At 43.7% G+C, this 17,961-nt stretch overlaps 1 long non-coding RNA gene across 3 annotated transcripts in view; it reads left to right on the forward strand.

The window, feature by feature from the left end:
- Nucleotides 1–6,630, forward strand: part of LOC105499959 (uncharacterized) — a 92,757-nt gene extending 86,127 nt beyond the window's left edge. Inside the window, exons 7-8 of one of the 3 annotated variants that reach the window (XR_011624786.1) lie at nucleotides 4,149–4,332; nucleotides 6,411–6,630. This is a non-coding gene — a long non-coding RNA (uncharacterized lncRNA). The other 2 variants (XR_011624787.1, XR_011624784.1) reach the window with 2 other exon arrangements.
- Nucleotides 6,631–17,961: the final 11,331 nt, after the last annotated feature.

Consider the following 17,961-nt stretch of genomic DNA (forward strand, 5'->3'; position numbering starts at 1 on the left):
GGAGTGAATCCACCCTTGTTCAAGATGGCACAGAAGTATCACAAAGAGGCCTGGCAGATTAGGAGATGCTTCGTATTGGGAAGGGGTGGCCCAAGAGCAGATGTCAGCACTGTCCTTGCATCAAAGGCCAGATGGGAACTCAGTTGCCTTCGTAGATGCCAGCAGGGATAGATGCTGACAATTCATGACTCCTGGGAACAAGGATACGGCAGAGGATGCCAGCGTGGACAGATGACAGCCCAGGACCAGATGAGCCCCCTCCATGTCCAGATGTTCTATCAGTCTCTCCCCACCTCCCAGGGCAAGTGGGGAGGGAGAAAAACCCTGACTGGGCAGAGTTTACCAGGAATTGACTTGCTTCCAGTTATTCCATCAAGTACACTGGGGGCTCAAGATATGATAGAACTTAGTCATGAAAAATAGAGATTTTTACATTTTTGCATACCCGAGCTGTTTCCAGAAATGTATGACCACTGCAAAGGTAAGGCTCAATTGAGACACAAGAAGAGAACTTTACTGAAAGCATGACCAGAAATGTTTTCACTCTGGGGTGAGAAAAAGGCTCAACTTAAAAAGGGATTCTGTGGAAAAATTTGCAGACAGGAAAAGAGAGCAGTGGGATTATTTTCTCTTTGCTATGTAGATGAAAATTTTGGTGAAACTTGCAGCTGTTGACAGAAAAATGTAGCAGAGTGGCAATATGTCACTTCTTGTCAATAGACTATCTTGATGCTTTAGAAAGCACAGCCTGCAGTATGCATCCCAGATTCATAGCAATACAGTGAGTCTACAGGAGAAATAGGTACCTGCACATCCCTAATGTTCTGGTGCCCCCATGTCTGTTCAGATGCAGATAACTAAGCTCAGCATTACATAAAGTTTAGAGAGAAGGATTGACCACATGTGTATGCCAAAAAAGGTATATTTATTAAAAGCAGAAGTTCTCAGTTCTGGCTGCTCATTAAGAATCATCTGAGGAGCTTTTAAAAATGTTAAGCCTCACATTCCCCGCACCCTACCTCATCTCTAAGGCTCTAGTTTAATCATTCTGAATTGATATGCAATTGTGGGATGCTAGAGAGCCAGGGAAGACAGGAAAGTTGACTTTGTATTTCTGTGCAGTATCAGCTTGCATCTTCCTATGGAATACACTGTTAGTTGTCCTTTTATATTAGTAAGAGACCTTCTAATTTTTAGTTGGGTGCATGACCAATTAAAATAAAAGCTTTATTTCCCAGTGTCTTTTGCAATGAGGTCTGGTCACTTGATTAAATTATCCTGCCTCCACTTGCCTTTTCACTGAGAATTTGGGGTATATTTGGTTATGAGTAGCAGAAAATCTGGCTCATGATGGTTCAACAATAGGGGTTCATTCTTCTCCCATAACAATAGGCCAGGGGGCTGGCAGTCCAGGGCTGAAGCAGCAGCTCAAAGATGTCATCAAATCCCAGGCTCTTCCTATACTTGCATGCTTCCATTCTTAGCACAGTGGCTCCTCGCATCATGGTACTTAACAAAATGGTTGTTACAGCTCAAAGTGTCATGTTCTTGTTTAAGACAGGAAGAAGATCGGAGGGCTGGATCCAGCAGTATCTCTCCATTTCATTATTAAGAAAAGCAAAAGCTGCCATAGAATCTTCCTAGCAGACATTCACATATATCTCATTGGCTAGAGCCGTGTGTTTTGGCCACCCTCAGCCACAAGAGATGCTGCAAATGAATATTTAGGTATCCTGGTCTCCACACTGGAAACAGTCAAGGGAAAAGGGAATGGGAATGGATGTTAGGTCTGTTGTGCCAGACTCCTATCAACTCCAGTAGGGATGGCACCAGGTTCAAGAGGCCAAAGAAGAGACCCAGAGTCAGCAAACGAGACATGGGGTTTATTGAGTGTAACTCACACACGGGGATGGTCCAGTGGCAGCAGCCTGGACAGAAGAATGGCATGGCTCAGTGGCAGTGGGCTGTATAGGAGAACCGCAACCACTTGCAAAAAGCATGCAGTTTATATAGCATTTTCACGTAGCACTCTGTCCCTAGCAACCTCCACCTGGCAACCTTCATTTAACCCAAAATAAAGGGCCTCAATCCCCCTCATCACCTTCTACAGGATGGGGCGGGGGTTCAGATGTTCCTTGTAGATAAGGAATGAATCTCCCAGTTGGCCGCTCCCAGATTTATTAGCTCAGATCTGCAAACATACATTCAAGTGCATCTGCCATACAGGGTCATTCTCAGAGTATGCTTAGGTAATTGCTGTCAAATGTGTCTGCTATACAGGGTCATCCAGTCAACAATGTCCATCATATTCACCTATGTCTAATCTATCATCATTCCTGCTCATTTCCCTTTGTAGAGCAGCTTTTGAATCTCCACAACCACTTCCCTAATTCAAAACCACATCATCTATAGCCTCCTTTTCTGCAAAAAATCTCCAAAGAGATCCCTGTGTGTCATGTACATTTACCGAAGTATTCGAGAATATTTAATTCTACTATAAAAGACAAACGAAGATGGATGCAACTCATAAGAAGTATGAAACAAGCATTGCTCAGTAGGTAATCAAAGAGCTTATGAGATATAGACAAAACTCATAGGATGTGTAAAGTATGATTAATGATTAATTAAGTACCATGTGAGATATAATTTGTAAGATGCGTTAAATATAGATAGCAAGTTATTAACTGTAAGACTTGCCAACAATACACAGAATAAATGAAAAATATGGTGTACCAACCAAGAGAGTTGCTTACAGATAGAGAGGATTATGTTCTCACTGGGCTGACAGTTATGCTATCTCTAAATCAGCCACCCAGTACTGACACCCAGTATGATTAGGATTCCTGTCTGGTCCTACATGTGCTTTGTCCAAGAATTGTAGACAAAAATTGTAGCTGTTCACTGAACTATTTGGAAAACTATAGCTGTGGCCAGGTGCACTTGCTCTGCATTCTTTCAGGAGAGTGATTGTGTGTCTTTGGCCTTGGGCGTCTTCTGTCAGTGAGCCCTTACTCAAATCTCAACTCTAGTCCTCATAACCACATCACCAACAGTGGAGAAGGATGATGGGGCAGGGCAGGGGTTGGGGAGTTGGGAGAGAGAGAGTACATATGAACAAGTCCTAAGAAGCATGGTCTTGGCCAGGCACAGTGGCTTATACCTGTAATCCCAGCACTTTGGGAGGCCGAGGCAGGTGGGTTGCTTGAGACCAGGAGTTCAAAACCACCTGGCTCACATGGCAAAACCCCATTTCTACAAAAAATTATCTGGGTGTGGTGGCAGGCACCTGTAATCCCAGCTTCTTGGGAGATGGAGGTACGAGAATTGTTTGAACCTGGGAAACGGAGGTTGTAGTTAGCCAAGATAGCACCACTGCACTCCAGCCTGGGTGACAGAACAAGACTCTGTTAAAAAAAAAAAAAAAAAAAAAAAAAAGTCACTTCACCTTCTCATACCCTATCCTAAGTGTTTTAACACTCTGTTTACTTTGTCTTGCTTTTCACTTTGTGTTTTGAACTGATTTAATGAACTGTGTAGCTTGAGTATTAATTTACAAAGAGTTCATTTGCTCTGTGCATTTTCTGTTGCATGGCATAGCTCTGTTTCTGGGGTAGTTTTAGTTGTGTACTTGGAGGTTACATTGCATCAAAGTCATTTTCCACACAAACTATTCCTTTGTGTTTGCCCATGTCAATGCACCCTCCACACACTGCCATGAGAGTGTTTTAAAATTGCAGATATGATCAGGGTTAACCCCCTGTTTCAAAGCTTTCAGCCACTCACCATTGCCATGAGGGTACATCAATCTCTCCAGCATCGAGTTGCAGGTTGGGCTCCTTGAGGAGCACCCTGAGGTGCAGATTATCATGTAGAAAAAGCATTAGGGAGTATTATTTGGAGTCTTGATATATCTCAGCCCTCCAACATTGGCCAGTTATTAGAGGTAGGTTGCCCCTGGGAAGGGGGCATGTGGCCTTGGGAGAGGTAGCTTTCTGCAGCTGAGGGCAATTTGTGGGCAGTAGCAGCTCTGGAATAAGTTCTTCAGCCCTGCAGGGGATCTGGGCAGTGCAACACAGTCCTGCAAGACTTTACATCAGTGGTCACTGCCATTCTCTCCATCTCATGGCTTGCTTTTTCTTCCATTACAGGCGAATCTACTGAGAAGCGATTGTTATTGTCCAAACCCACTATGCTCTTCCTCCTGACTGCTTTGTGCATGCCGCATCTCCTGCTGGATGTTCTCTGCCCACTGCTTGCACCCCTTATGCCAATTCCGGACCCGCAGCTTCTTGGATCACACCTCTCATTCAAACCACCTAGTCCTTCTGCAGAGTAGGTTGGCCCTGCTCCAATTTCCTCTCTCACCCTGCAGCTCTGAACTGACTGGCTGGCTTGTGGGCAGAATGGGTTGAAGCCCTGCGTGAGGTACAGATGATGAATGCTTGGAAAGGAGGGAGTCAAAGGCAAATTGTGCTCCACATTTCAAAATGTCTTCTTTCTCTGCACATCTTGTTTTCCTTTTACCCTGCCCTGACATGTCACTGCAAAGCCAGTAATGAGAAACCTGGATTCATTTTGTACCAGAAGACTGCACACTGTAGCTCTAAATTGTGCTTTAAAATTTTAAAAGCAGGCTAAATCGAAAAACACATAGGGAGCATTTTGAAGATGCCCTGCAGCTGGATTTGTTTTATGCTAGAGCAATTTTGCTGCCTGACTGCTTCCTGCTGAAAGCACAGAGGATGTGCTGAAATGTTGCCACTGTAAACAAAACTAGATCAGGCAGAAGCCTCTCCCGCACCCACAGACCTACCTTGTAAATTGCTGGCAGCAGTGTTATTTGACAGGCACAGTGCTAGGAAGCAAGTGGCTTCAGAAATAAGAATTGAAAGGGAGGGATTCCTCACAACAAGCGTGTGAAATGCTAGTACTGGAAAGGGCTCTAGAAATCATCTAGTCCAGCTCTCATAATTTATAATTGAGGAAACTGAGGCCAGGAAGGTTAAGTTAGTTTTCCTAGGTCACATGACTTATGAGTGGCAGCCTGAATTAAAACTGGCATTTCTTAGCTCCTAGTCTAATCTTTATTCTGTTACATCATATTCAAGTTCATGAATTCACCTAATGTTTTGTTTTTGCCTTTGTGCATTGCAGAGAGAACATGTAATTCCCATAACCAAAGTAACTACAGTATCTGACTGCATATTGGCTTTCGCTATTGGTTCAGTCACTGAGAGGAACAGTTAACAAATCCACTAATTAGCCTGTTGTGTTCACTACTCTCCTCAAGGCTAATTACTTGTTTAATTAAGGCGTTCTGCCTTGACCATAAATGCTATCACATAAAATATTTGATGAATCTTGACTGTGCTGTGACGATCCAACATATATGTATGAAGTGCTTTCATTAGAACTTAAGAAAACTAAACAACTAATTAGCTTTGAGATGTTTAAAGTTTAAACAGCAAATTCATAAATTTTAGAATTAGTGTCTATTTTGTGCATTAGTGCACACATGTATGAAAAACCATAAGGGAATTGAATTATTTGTAGAAATCATGATTTACTGTTTCTTTATGATTTTCTGGGTAAAGGCTTTAACGTGCCATTGAGTTAAAGCAATTCATTTGGCATTTACTATTAATACTGCTTTGTGTTCCTACAACACCTTTTCCTCCCTGAAGCTCAAAGTGCTTAATACATATCAACTCAGTAATCCTCACTACAGTAAAGCCAGGGAGAGTAGATGGCAAATATAATCCTTGTGATACAGAAAGCTGAAAGTCAGCTTGAAAAATTCAATGTGCAATTGACTTGCATGTTGAATATATTATCACAGTATTTGTGTGCTGGGTGAAAATTGTTGTCTAACCTGTATGTGGCTAGTTACTTGCTTCTGGGCATCTTTTCAATTGAGAGAAAAGGATATACTAACAATAATTTAGGATATTGCTGAATTTAAAAACACCAAATTGCAAATGACATAGGTTAGCATGGGCTTAATTTTCTCAGAATGTCCTTGGCAGTAGTTAAAACAGCAGCAGAAGAATTGTATACATAGAATAAACAAGCCAATAATAATCCTAATTGTCACTTACTGAGCTCCTCTGCATAAGACTCAGTGCTGAATATTTTGCACATGTTTCTCTAATCCTCACAAGAACTCTGCAAGATGTACATAATTATACCTCTTTCACAAATCAGGAATATGTAGTTATGAGGATTTAAGGCGTATCATCAAAAGTGGTGGCACTAGTTAAGGGAACTCCAGCCCAGATTCACAGTTCAGAAGCATTCTTTTCCCCTTCGTTTTTGTTCTCTGTCCCACATCACCCCCTTCTCTTCATTCATCCAACAAATGTTTATTGAGCACTTAATTATTTCCTGCCCTCATGGAACTTACTTTCTAGGTCAAAGCCTGCGTTTCTACAAGGAGGTGGTAAGAAACAGAGTAAAATTAGGTATGAGCTGATATACCTGGGCAAAGAAAACCAAAAGCACAAATAAAAGAGAGAGATCATCTAACCAAATATTGATTCCAAGGTTGAACAGTATTATACTTTTCACTTCTCCTTAATAATTTTATTTTGGTCATTTTGGTGTAAACCCAGCACCAAGCACCTCACTGTGGAAAGGAGGAGTACAGTTTGTAACAAAACGGCATGGCTGTCAGCCAGTAAAACATATCATGGAATCTTAGGGAATGTAAAGGGCTCAGGTGAAATATTCCAACCCATACTGAATCTCCACGCTGGTAGAGATTAAGCAGTGGCCTAACCAGTCTGTTCATTGTGTCTCCATTTCTCCTCACCTGGTCCACAGAGCACTCTCCTAATCAGTTATAGTGTCTCCATACATTTCAGAATTCATGGAACCACAGAATGTGGCCTTATTTGGAAATAGGGTTGCTACAAATGTAGTCAAGGTAAGGACTGAGATGAGATAATCCTGGGTTAGGATGGGCCCTAAATCCAATCAGAATTTCCCGTAGGAGACAGAAAAGGTTACAGACTGTGAAGAAGGCTATGGGCAGACAGAGGCAGAGATTGATGATGGTGCCACCAGCCGAGGAACACCAGGAGCCATGAGAAGCTGGAATAAGCAAAAACACTTTCCTAATTCCCAGTGATTTCCTTGGTCCCATAATCCCCTTCCTCACTCCCAGTTTACGTTAATATGAGATCAGAGTTTCTATTGCAGGAAGGATTTAGCCATTTGGTTGGAAGGGGAACTTTGGGTGCTTGTTTGAAACTATGCAGACGTACTGTTTGTACTGTGGTGTCAGAGGCAGGCGAGAGGATAGGGAGCTCTAGTCACTACTACTCCAAGCACTCCACAGCCTTGCCACAGGGGGTGCTATTTTTCAGAGTAAATAATGGGTGGGATTTTTCAGGGTAATTAGCCCTTTACACAAAAAAGACAGCACCTCATTACCTATTTCTTCTCACTGTCTCTTTTTTTAAATTATACTTTAAGTTCTGGGATACATGTACAGAATGTGCAGGTGTGTTACAAAGGTATACATGTGCCATGGTGGTTTGCTGTAGCCATCAACATGTAATCTACATTAGGTATTTCTCCTAATACTATGCCTCCCCTAGCCCTCCACACCCCGACAGGCCCCAGTGTGTGATGTTCCCCTCCCTTTGTTCAAGTGATCTCATTGTTCAACTCCCACTTACAGTGAGAACATGCAGTGTTTGGTTTTCTGTTCCTGTGTTAGTTTACTGAGACTGATGGTTTCCAGCTTCATCCATGTCCCTGCAAAGGACATGAACCCATCCTTTTTATGGCTGCATAGTATTCCATGGTATATATGTGCCACATTTTCTTTATCCAGTCTATCATTGATGGGCATTTGGGTTGGTTCCAAGTCTTTGCTATTGTGAACAGTGCCACAATAAACATACGTGTGTATGTGTCTTTATAGTAGAATTATTTATAATCCATTGGGTATATACCTAGTAATGAGACTGCTTGGTAAAATGGTATTTCTGGTTCTAGATCCTTGAGGAATCACCACACTGTCTTCCACAGTGGTTGAACTAATTTACACTCTACCAACAATGTAAAAGCATTCCGATTTCTCCACATCCTCTCCAGCATCTATTGTTTCTTGACTTTTTAATGACTGCCATTCTAACTGATGTGAGATGGTATCTCACTGTGGTTTTGATTTGCATTTCTCTAATGACCAGTGATGATGAGCATTTTTTCATATGTTTGTTGGCTGCATAAATGTCTTCTTTTGAGAAGTGTCTGTTCATATCCTTTTCTAAATATACAGTCATGTCATCTGCAAACAGAGACAATTTGACTTCCTCTTTTCCTAATTGAATACCCTTTATTTCTTTCTCTTGCCTAATTGCCCTGGCCAGAACTTCCAATATATGTTGAATAGGAGTGGTGAGAGAGGGCATGCTTGTCTTGTGCCAGTTTTCAAAAGGAATGCTTGCAACTTTTGCCCATTCTGTATTATATTGGCTGTGGGTTTGTCATAAATAGCTCTTATTATTTTGAGATATGTTCTATCAATACCTAGTTTTCTTGAGAGTTTTTAGCATGAAGCACTGTTAAATTTTATCAAAGACCTTTTGTGCATCTATTAAGATATTCAAGTGGTTTTTGTCATTGGTTCTGTTTAAGTGATATATTGCATTTATTGATTTGCATATGTTGAACCAGCTTGCATCCCAGGGATGAAGCCAACTTGGTCGTGGTGGATAAGCTTTTTGATGCGCTACTGGATTCAGTTTGCCAGTATTTTATTGAGGATATTGGTCTGAAATTTTCTTTTTTTGTTGTGTCTCTGCCAGGTTTTGGTATCAGGATGATGCTGGCCTCATAAAATCAGTTAAGGAGGATTCCCTCTTTTTCTATTGTTTGGAATAGTTTTAGAAGGAATGGTACCAGGTCCTCTTTGTATCTCTGGTAGAATTCGGCTGTGAATTCATCTGGTCCTGGACTTTTTTGGTTGGTAGGCTATTAATAGTTGCCTCAACTTCAGAACTTGTTATTGGTCTATTCAGGGATTCAACTTATTCCTGATTTGGTCTTGGGAGGGTATATGTGTCCAGGAACTTATCCATTTCTTCTAGAGTTTTTAATTTATTTGCATAGAGGTCTTTATAGTACTCTCTGATGGTAGTTTCTATTTCTGTGGGACTGGTGGTGGTATCCCCTTTATCATTTTTTATTGCATCTATTTGATTCTTCTCTCTTTTCTTCTTTATTAGTCTTACTAGCAGTCTATCAATTTTGTTGATCTTTTCAAAAAACCAGCTCCTGGATTCATTGATTTTTTTGAAGGGTTTTTCATGTCTCTATCTCTTTCAGTTCTGCTCTGATCTTAGTTATTTCTTGCCTTCTGCTAGCTTTTAATTTGTTTGCTCTTGCTTCTCTAGTTCTTTTAATTGTGATGTTAGGGTGTTGATTTTAGATCTTTCTTGTTTTCTCTTGTGGGCATTTAGTGCTGTAAATTTCCCCCTACACACTGCTTTAAATGTGTCCCAGAGATTCTGGTACATTGTGTCTTTTTTCTCATTGGTTTCAAAGAACATCTTTATTTCTGCCTTTATTTCGTTGTTTACTCATTAGTCATTCAGGAGCAGGTTGTTCAGTTTCCATGTAGTTGTGTGGTTTTGAGTGAGTTTCTCAATCCTGAGTTCTAATTTGATTGCACTGTGGTCTGAGAGACTGTTAGGATTTCCATTCTTTTGCATTTGTTGAGGAGTGTTTTACTTCTAATTATGTAGTCCATTTTAGAATGAGTGCAATGTAGTGCTGAGAAGAATGTATATTCTGTTGATTTGGGGTGGAGAGTTCTGTAGACGTCTATTAGTTTCACTTGGTCCAAAGCTGAGTTCAAGTCCTGGATATTCTGCTAATTTTCTGTCTCGTTGATCTTATATTGACAGTGGGGTGTTAACTCCCCACTACTAACACTATTATTGTGTTGGAGTCTAAGTCTCTTTGTAGGCCTCTAAGAACTTGCTTTATGAATCTGGGTGCTCCTGCTTTGGGTGCATATATATTTAGGAGAGTTAGCTTTTCTTGTTTTGTTGATCCCTTTACCATTATGTAATGGCCTTCTTTGTCTCTTTTGATCTTTGTTGGTTTAGAGTCTTTTTTTATTAGAGACTAGGATTGAAACCCCTGATTTTTTTTGCTGTCCATTTGCTTGGTAAATATTTCTCCATCCCTTTGTTTTGAGCCTATGTGTGTCTTCACATGTGAGGCAGATCTCCTGAATACAGCACACCAATAGGTCTTGACTCTTTATCCAATTTGCCAGTCAGTGTCTTTTAATTGGGACGTTTAGCCCATTTACATTCAAGATTAACATTCTTATGTGTAAATCTGATCTTGCCATTATGATGCTAGCTGGTTACTTTGGCCATTAGTTGATGCAGTTTCTTCATAGCATCAATGGTCTTTACAATTTGGTATGTTTTTGCAGTGGCTGGTACCAGTTGCTCCTTTCCGTGTTTAGTGCTTCTTTCAGGAGGTCTTGTAAGGCAGGTCTGGTGATGACAAGATCTCTCAGCATTTGCTTGTCTGTAAAGGATTTTATTTCTCTTTCACTTATGAAGCTTAGTTTGGCTGGATATGAAATTCTGGGTTGAAAATTCTTTTCTTTAAGAATGTTGAATATTGGCCTCCACTCTCTTCTGGCTTGTAAGGTTTCTGCAGAGAGATTTTAGTTTGATGGGCTTCTCTTTGTGGGTAACCTGACCTTTCTCTCTGGCTGCCCTTAACATTTTTTCCTTCATTTCAACCTTGGGGGATCTGACAATTATGTGTTTTGGGGTTGCTCTTCTCAGGGAATGTCTTTATGGTGTTCTCTGTATTTCCTGAATTTGAATGTTGGCCTGCTTCACTAGGTTGGGGAAGTTCTCCTGGATAATATCCTGAAGAGTGTTTTCCAACCTGGTTCCTTTCTCCCCGTCACTTTCAGGTACACCAATCAAACGTAGATTTGGTCTTTTCACATAGTCGCATATTTCTTGTAGGCTTTGTTCATTTCTTTTCACTCTTTTTTCTCTAATCTTGTCTTCTCACTTTATTTCATTGAGTTGATCCTCAATCTCTGATATCCTTTCTTCCACTTGATCAATTCAGCTATTGATACTTGTGTGTGTCCTTCATGAAGTTCTCATGCTAGGTTTTTCAGCTCCATCAGGTCATTTACGTTCTTCTTTAAACTGGTTATTCTACTTAGCAATTTGTCTAACCTTTTTTCATGGTTCTTAGCTCCTTGCATTGGGTTAGAACATGCTCCTTTAGCTTGGAGGAGTTTGTTATTACCCACCTTCTGAAGCTATTTCTGTCAATATGTCGAACTCATGCTCCATCTAGTTTTGTTCCCTGGCTGGCAAGGAGTTGTGATCCTTTGGAGGAGAAGAGGCATTCTGGTTTTTGGAATTTTCAGCCTTTTTGTGCTAGTTTCTCCCCATCTTCATGGATTTATCTACCTTTGGTCTTTGAAGTCGGTGACCTTCAGCTGGGTTCTCAGAGTGGACATCCTTTTTGTTGATGTTGATGGTATTCCTTTCTGTTTGCTAGTTTTCCTTCTACAAGTCAGACCCCTCAGCTGCAGGTCTGCTGGAGTTTGCTGGAGGTCCACTCCAGATTCTGTTTGCCTGGGGATCACCTGTGGAGGCTGCAGAACAGCAAAGGTTGCTGCCTGTTCCTTCCTCAAGCAGCTTCGTCCCAGAGGGGAACCCACCATGCCAGCTAGAGCTCTCCTGTATGAGGTGTCTGTCGGCCCCTACTGGGAGGTGTCTCCCAGTGATGATACATGGGGGTCAGAGACCCACTTGAGGAGGCAGTCTGTCCCTTCTCAGAGCTCAAACGCTGTGCTGGGAGGCCCGCTGTTCTCTTCAGAGCTGCCAGGCAGGGATGTTTAAGTCTGCTGAAGCTGCACCCCCACAACTTCGCTTTCCCCCAGGTGCTTTGTCCCAGGGGGGTGGAGGTTTTATCTATAAGTCCTTGACTGAGACTGCTGTGTTTGAAACAAAAGAGGCAATCTGGCCACAGTGGTCTTGCTGAGCTGCAGTGGGCCCCGTCCAGTTCGAACTTCCCATAGGCTTTGTTTACACTGTGAGGGTAAAACCGCCTACTCAAGCCTCAGCTTTGGGGACGCCCTTCCCCCAACATCTCCAGCATCTCATGTCAAGCTAAGACTGCTGTGCTAGCAGCAAGAATTTCAAGCCAGTGGATCTTAGCTTGCTGGGCTCTGTGGGTGTGGGACCCGTGGAGCCAGACCACTTGGCTCCCTGGCTTCAGTCCCCTTTCCAGGGGAGTTAACGCTTCTGTCTCGCTGGTGTTCCAGGCGCCACTGGGGTATGAGAAAAAAACTCCTGTGGTTATCTCAGTGTCTGCCCAAACTGCCTCCCAGTTTTGTGCTGGAAACCCAGGGCTTGGGTGGCGTGGGCACCAGAGGGAATCTCCTAGTCTGTGGGTTGCAAAGACCTTGGGAAAAGCACAGTATTTGGGCCAGAGTGCACGGTACAGTCCCTAAGGTGTTCCCTTGGCTAGGAGAGGGAGTTCCCTGACCCTTTGTGCTTCCCAGGTAAGGCATTGCCCCTTCCTGCTTTGGTTCGCCCTCCTTGGGCTGCACCCACTGTCCAACCAGTCCCAATGAGATGAACCAGGTACCTCATTTGGAAATGCAGAAATCACCCGCTTTCTGTGTGGATCTCGTTGGGAACTGCAGACCGGAGCTGTTGCTATTCAACCATCTTGCCAGCAATTCCTCACTGTCTCTTTGGAATACCCATCCCCCCTCACCTCCACTTTGACAAAGGGGGACTTGGGGGCTGTCTTTCCAGAATACTCCCTGTTAATTCTATCTTGGAAATTATTGTTAGGGTCCCTAAGTAGGGAAGATTTCTGCCTGATCAGTTCCCCAGTGGGTGGAAAATTATGGTACTATGTCACCAAGGGAGACCTGGCCCTGGTCTCCACCTGCATTTTATAATCTTGTAGTAAAAAAAACCCTTTCCTCCATTAGATAAGGAATACTACACCTTTGGGGACTTTGCTATTCATGACTATTCTGTCAATATTCAATCTCTAATTGTAGTTCACACTCTCACAGTTTATAGACCTATACTTGGGTGGCAGAGTTTCTTCTTTCTTAGCATTTATTCTAAGCCCTTCAGAACCCTACCTATTCTACCTTCAAAACTCCACTTCTAGCTGTCTTCTCTTACACAAATCCTCTCTTCGAGCTTGTTTATTCCACAGTTTTTACTACAGCTATCCTCCAAATTCATCAGCACCATCTATTCATTAAAGAAAACCGTTCAGACAATTTAGTTATGAGTTTGTGTTGAGCCGGACTCCTATTGACTTCAGTACAAATGGAACCATGTTTGGGAAGCTGAAAAAGAGACCCAGAGCCAGCTCCCAAGACACGGGTTTTACTGAGGGGACTTACATACAGGGCAGTCCAGTGGCAGAGGGTTGATGGAAGAACCACAACTGCTTATGAAAAGCATGCGGTTTACACGGTGTTTTCACTTAGCACCCTCCCCCAGCAACCTCAACCTGACAACCTTCATATAACCCAAAACAAAGGGTCTTGATCCCCTGTAGGGCCTGCATTCCACAGGTTGGGTCAAGAGTTCAGATGTTCCTCATAGATAAGGAAAGAATCCCCTGGTTGGATACTCCTAGATTCCTTAGCTTGGAACTCCAAAGGCACATTCTCCTTAGACCATAGGATCATTCTCAGGTTATGCTTAAGTTACTGTTGTCGGGTGCATCAGCTATACACTCCTCACCAGCACACCCTTGAGTGGCCCTCACATTCTTATCATACCATTCTCCTGCATTTCCCTGTGTCCAGGCATGCAAAGGAGCATTGTGGCCAGACAACCACGCAGCAATACAAACTACAACAACACAAAAGAATAATTAATATAACAATCATACTGTATAGAGAGTTTTTCCAAGCACTTGGGAGTTGATTGAAGCACGTGGTTATTGGGTTGTAAGACAGAGATTCTAGAGTGGACGTGTGGGTGTCTAGGACCTGTGTGGCCTGGGTTATGTTGTGAGAGAAATCAAGGATGTATCTACAACATTCAGTTTTAATTAATGAATAAGTTCCACCCTGGGCAGCAATTAAGGTGTCCAGAGCCATGCGATTTTGCAGAGAAGGGTGCACAACCCAGCACCTGTTTCTGCACTCCTGTCATCCACCCTAGACCATTGTGTACAATGTACTCCACAGTAAGGGTAACATTAACTTCCTTCCATGCTAGGTGGAAAATACATCTCTTCTCATTGATGGTGGGAAACTCGCTGCATGAGGTGCTGTTGTCACTAACGGGAAATGGATGAGGGTCATTATGCCAAGTACAGAAGTGGCTCCAGGTACTCAGATTAGCTGCTTGGATGCACCATGGCAGGTCCATGGTGGAGGAGAGTGGCAGCTCTCCACAGACCCAATGGTTTATTTTATTCTGGAGGGAGACTACTGTCTATGCCCAGTCAGTGAAGAGGTTTGCTGCACACTATCTACGGGCGGAAGGTGAGATGTTTGGTGGGTATAAGAAAGGGAAAGTTAGCTGGGCATGGTGGTGCACACTTGTAATCCTAGCACTTTTTGGGAGGCTGTGGTGAGCAGGTTGCTTGAGGTCAGGGGTTCGAAATCAGCCTGGCCAACAAGTGAAATCCCATCTCTACTAAAAATACAAGAATTAGCCAGGCGTGGTGGTGGGTGCCTATAATCCCAGTTAGTCCTCAGGAGGCTGGGGCAAGAGAATCGCTTGAACCACAGAGCAGGAGATTGCAGTGAATGAAGGATGATGGTGCCACTGCACTCCAGCCTGGACAATAGAGCAAGACTCTGTTTCAAAAAAAAAAAAAAAAAGAGCAAGTCATGGCCAATTAACAAGGCACAGAAAGTGCTGTCATTCTGAGAGAACACCACTCTGGCCAGTGGCTGGATGCTTGGTTTACAGTACCAAATGGACTTGCCCCCATGAGTGACGCATTGCAGAAGGCCAGGGTAAGACAATGGGCTATCATAAGGTTCCATAATGAGAGGATTATTGTCCCCTTGAACAAGGGAGCACTATGATTCATTATTTTAGAGGTATGAAGAGTAGGTGTAAAATACTCTGTTCTAGGGTGTTATATTCTGTTCTAGACCCTTCCTCCATGGAGCAGAAAAAACGAACCAGCCAGTGGCTGGTTTGACATTTCCAGGGCCACATGTTTGCCGGTGCATAGGTCCTGTAGCCAGGGCAATATCAGGTTACTTTGAGTCCCAGATTGGGGCAAAAGTGTACTGTTTTTTACACTGTCCACCTGGATCCTGATGATGATATCAGGTCCTTGCATCAGAAGAGTATGTGCTGGGGTGATGGGAATGGGCATGTTCATTCAGTGTGTGGACAGCTGCTGGTAAGCTATGTGTCCACAGAGCCAGATAGCACCTGCCAGAGTTTTGCTTCAACAGTCCATTCATCTGTTCAATCAGCCGTGCTGCTGTACGGTCGTATGGCAGGTGAAAATGCCTGTGGATATACAGGGCCTCTGCCCATTCCTGCACTTAATATCTGGTAAAGTGCAAGCCCTGGTCACCACCAATATCAGCGGGGATACTGTAGGCTACAAACAGCTGCTCTGGTGCTATTCCGGGTGGCACGATTGCTGGGATTTGCCTGCAGTAGCCCTGTGCAGGTGTTTGTACAAGTCAAGGCATAGTGGCAGCCATCAGAGAGAGGCAAAGGTTTTACGTGGTCTACCTGCCACCATTGTGCTGGGCTCTGCCTTATAGAGAAGGACAATCCAGGCAGTTTGTGGCTCAGTCCCTTGACTACTATGTCCTTTGCCTGTATCAAGCCAGATACTATCAGTGGACAGCTTGGTGGCCATGGCTATCCCAATGCAAGGATTGCCTCGTGATGAGCTGTCTACATACCAGGGTTGGTCAGGAATTGTGCCCTGTTCCTCCTGTATGAAGGAAAGACTATGGAGGTTCAGTGGCCTCTGTCAAAGACTGACCTTCAGTTGTCACACAGGGGACAGGGCCAAGCATCTAATGGAGCTCTGCTCAAGAGGCTATTAGTTAATGTGCTCCTCTGTTGCAGGTATGCATGCCAATTGGCCACAGTCTGTATCTGAGCATTCTCAGACTTTGGTTTCCGGAAGATAGCCTGTGGAGTACTGGGTGCATACTAGCACTGGGACCCCCTTTGTAATGTCCTCCATTTATAAGGCCTAATGTGTGGCGCAGAATCGTTGCTCCATGGCAGTAAACCTAACTTCAGCCCTTTCTGTAGTGAGGACCAGAATCCTAAAAGCACCAGAATCCTAAAGCCTCCTTGCCTTTGCCACAGGCCACACCCAAACCCCTCAGGGTAACAGACCACATCCAATTCACAAGGCTGTCCCAGCACTAGAACCCTCAAGGCTTTTATTCATCTCGCTAGGACTTCAGCTTGTTCAAAGGCCTCACCCTCCTTTGTGGACCAGTCCCAGTGGGCCCCCTTCCTTCTTATGGGGGGCCTAAGGAGTTGGGCCTAATGGGGAGTAAAGGGACGCCAATACCTTAGGAGAACTAAAAACATTTGCAGCCGCTTTGATGTGGTAGGATGTGGGTAGGTCTGCACCTTATCCATGACAGCAGACAGAAGCACTTTAGTCTTATCCGACCAGATAACATCCAAGAATGTGACTGGTAAGCCTGGATCTCAGACTTTGTCTGCATTGACTGCCCATCTTCTGTTCGCCAAGTGAGACGACAAGGTGGAGGCTGCAGTTTCTAAGCTGGAAAAAGACTCAGAAGTTGGCATTTATGCTCAATGTAATGGAAAACATGCACCCACTCCAGGGTGGTCCATCACTGAGGTTTGTAGCCACCAGTACATGACAGCCAGTGGAGCTATGTAAATATCCCTGGGGCAAGATGGTAAAAGTCCATTGTTCTCCTTCCCAGGTGAATGCAAATTATTCTTGACTCTGGAGCAGCTAAATCTACAACAAAGTGGTATGTGCCAAGCATGGATCCTACCCTCATTAGAAGGAAGACAATATTGGGAACAGCTGCATACACTGGGGAGACTACCTTATTTAATTCTCGGTAATCTATGGTCATTCTCCATATCCCATCAGGTTTCCACATGGACCATACAGTGCCATTGTATGGGTTGCACACTGGCCTTATAATGCCTACCTGGGCTAACTCCTTAGCAGTCCCATGATCTCATCCTGCACCTCCAGCAGGCCATATTGCTTCAGTGCTACTGCCTGCTGCAGACCTGGCAGCTGTACCGGGGTCCATTTTGCGATCCTGTTGATCATGTGCTTCACCACCCTCTCGGCTGGAATTCCCCTCCAGTTGTTTAGAGGGTAAAGCCTGATAAGATATCCATTCACAAGAGGTATTCTGGGATGAAAGCTGTGTTTACTAAGTAGGGTTTTGGTGGCAGGGTTTTGGCTGTCTGACTTTCACAGCCCCCTCTTCATAACCATTTATTGTTGTAACAAGGCCTTGGAACCCATAAATGTTACCGTATAAGTACATTTGGCTCCAGTATCCACCAGGGCAGAAACAGTCTTTTTATTTTTAGGTGATGAATATATAGTTAGTTCTACATGTGGCCTCACCCTGGCCACCATTGCTTTTGTCGGGATTCTGGGGCCTTGGCTTTCATTCTAGACTAAAGGGGTTAGTGCCTGCCAGCCCGCTGTAGGAGAGGTGGTGGGCTGAGCCAGAGGCTCCTTAGTGACACGCTGTTCTTGCTTGAGGTTCTGTCACAGTCTGACCAGAATGGCATTAGGTGTTTATCTATTTTGTCAGTAGGTGTCCCTGCCACTACCAGGTCATGCCACATTTGTCAGCACCCTGACGGGCCCCTTGGCTGTCTCCTTCCCTTTGGCTCCCTTGTCTTTCGTTCAAATAGTGCACATGCCTCACCTATGTACTTTCTCCACAGTGTC

This window comes from Macaca nemestrina, chromosome 6 (genome assembly GCF_043159975.1).
Source record: "Macaca nemestrina isolate mMacNem1 chromosome 6, mMacNem.hap1, whole genome shotgun sequence".
Classification (NCBI taxonomy): domain Eukaryota; kingdom Metazoa; phylum Chordata; class Mammalia; order Primates; family Cercopithecidae; genus Macaca; species Macaca nemestrina.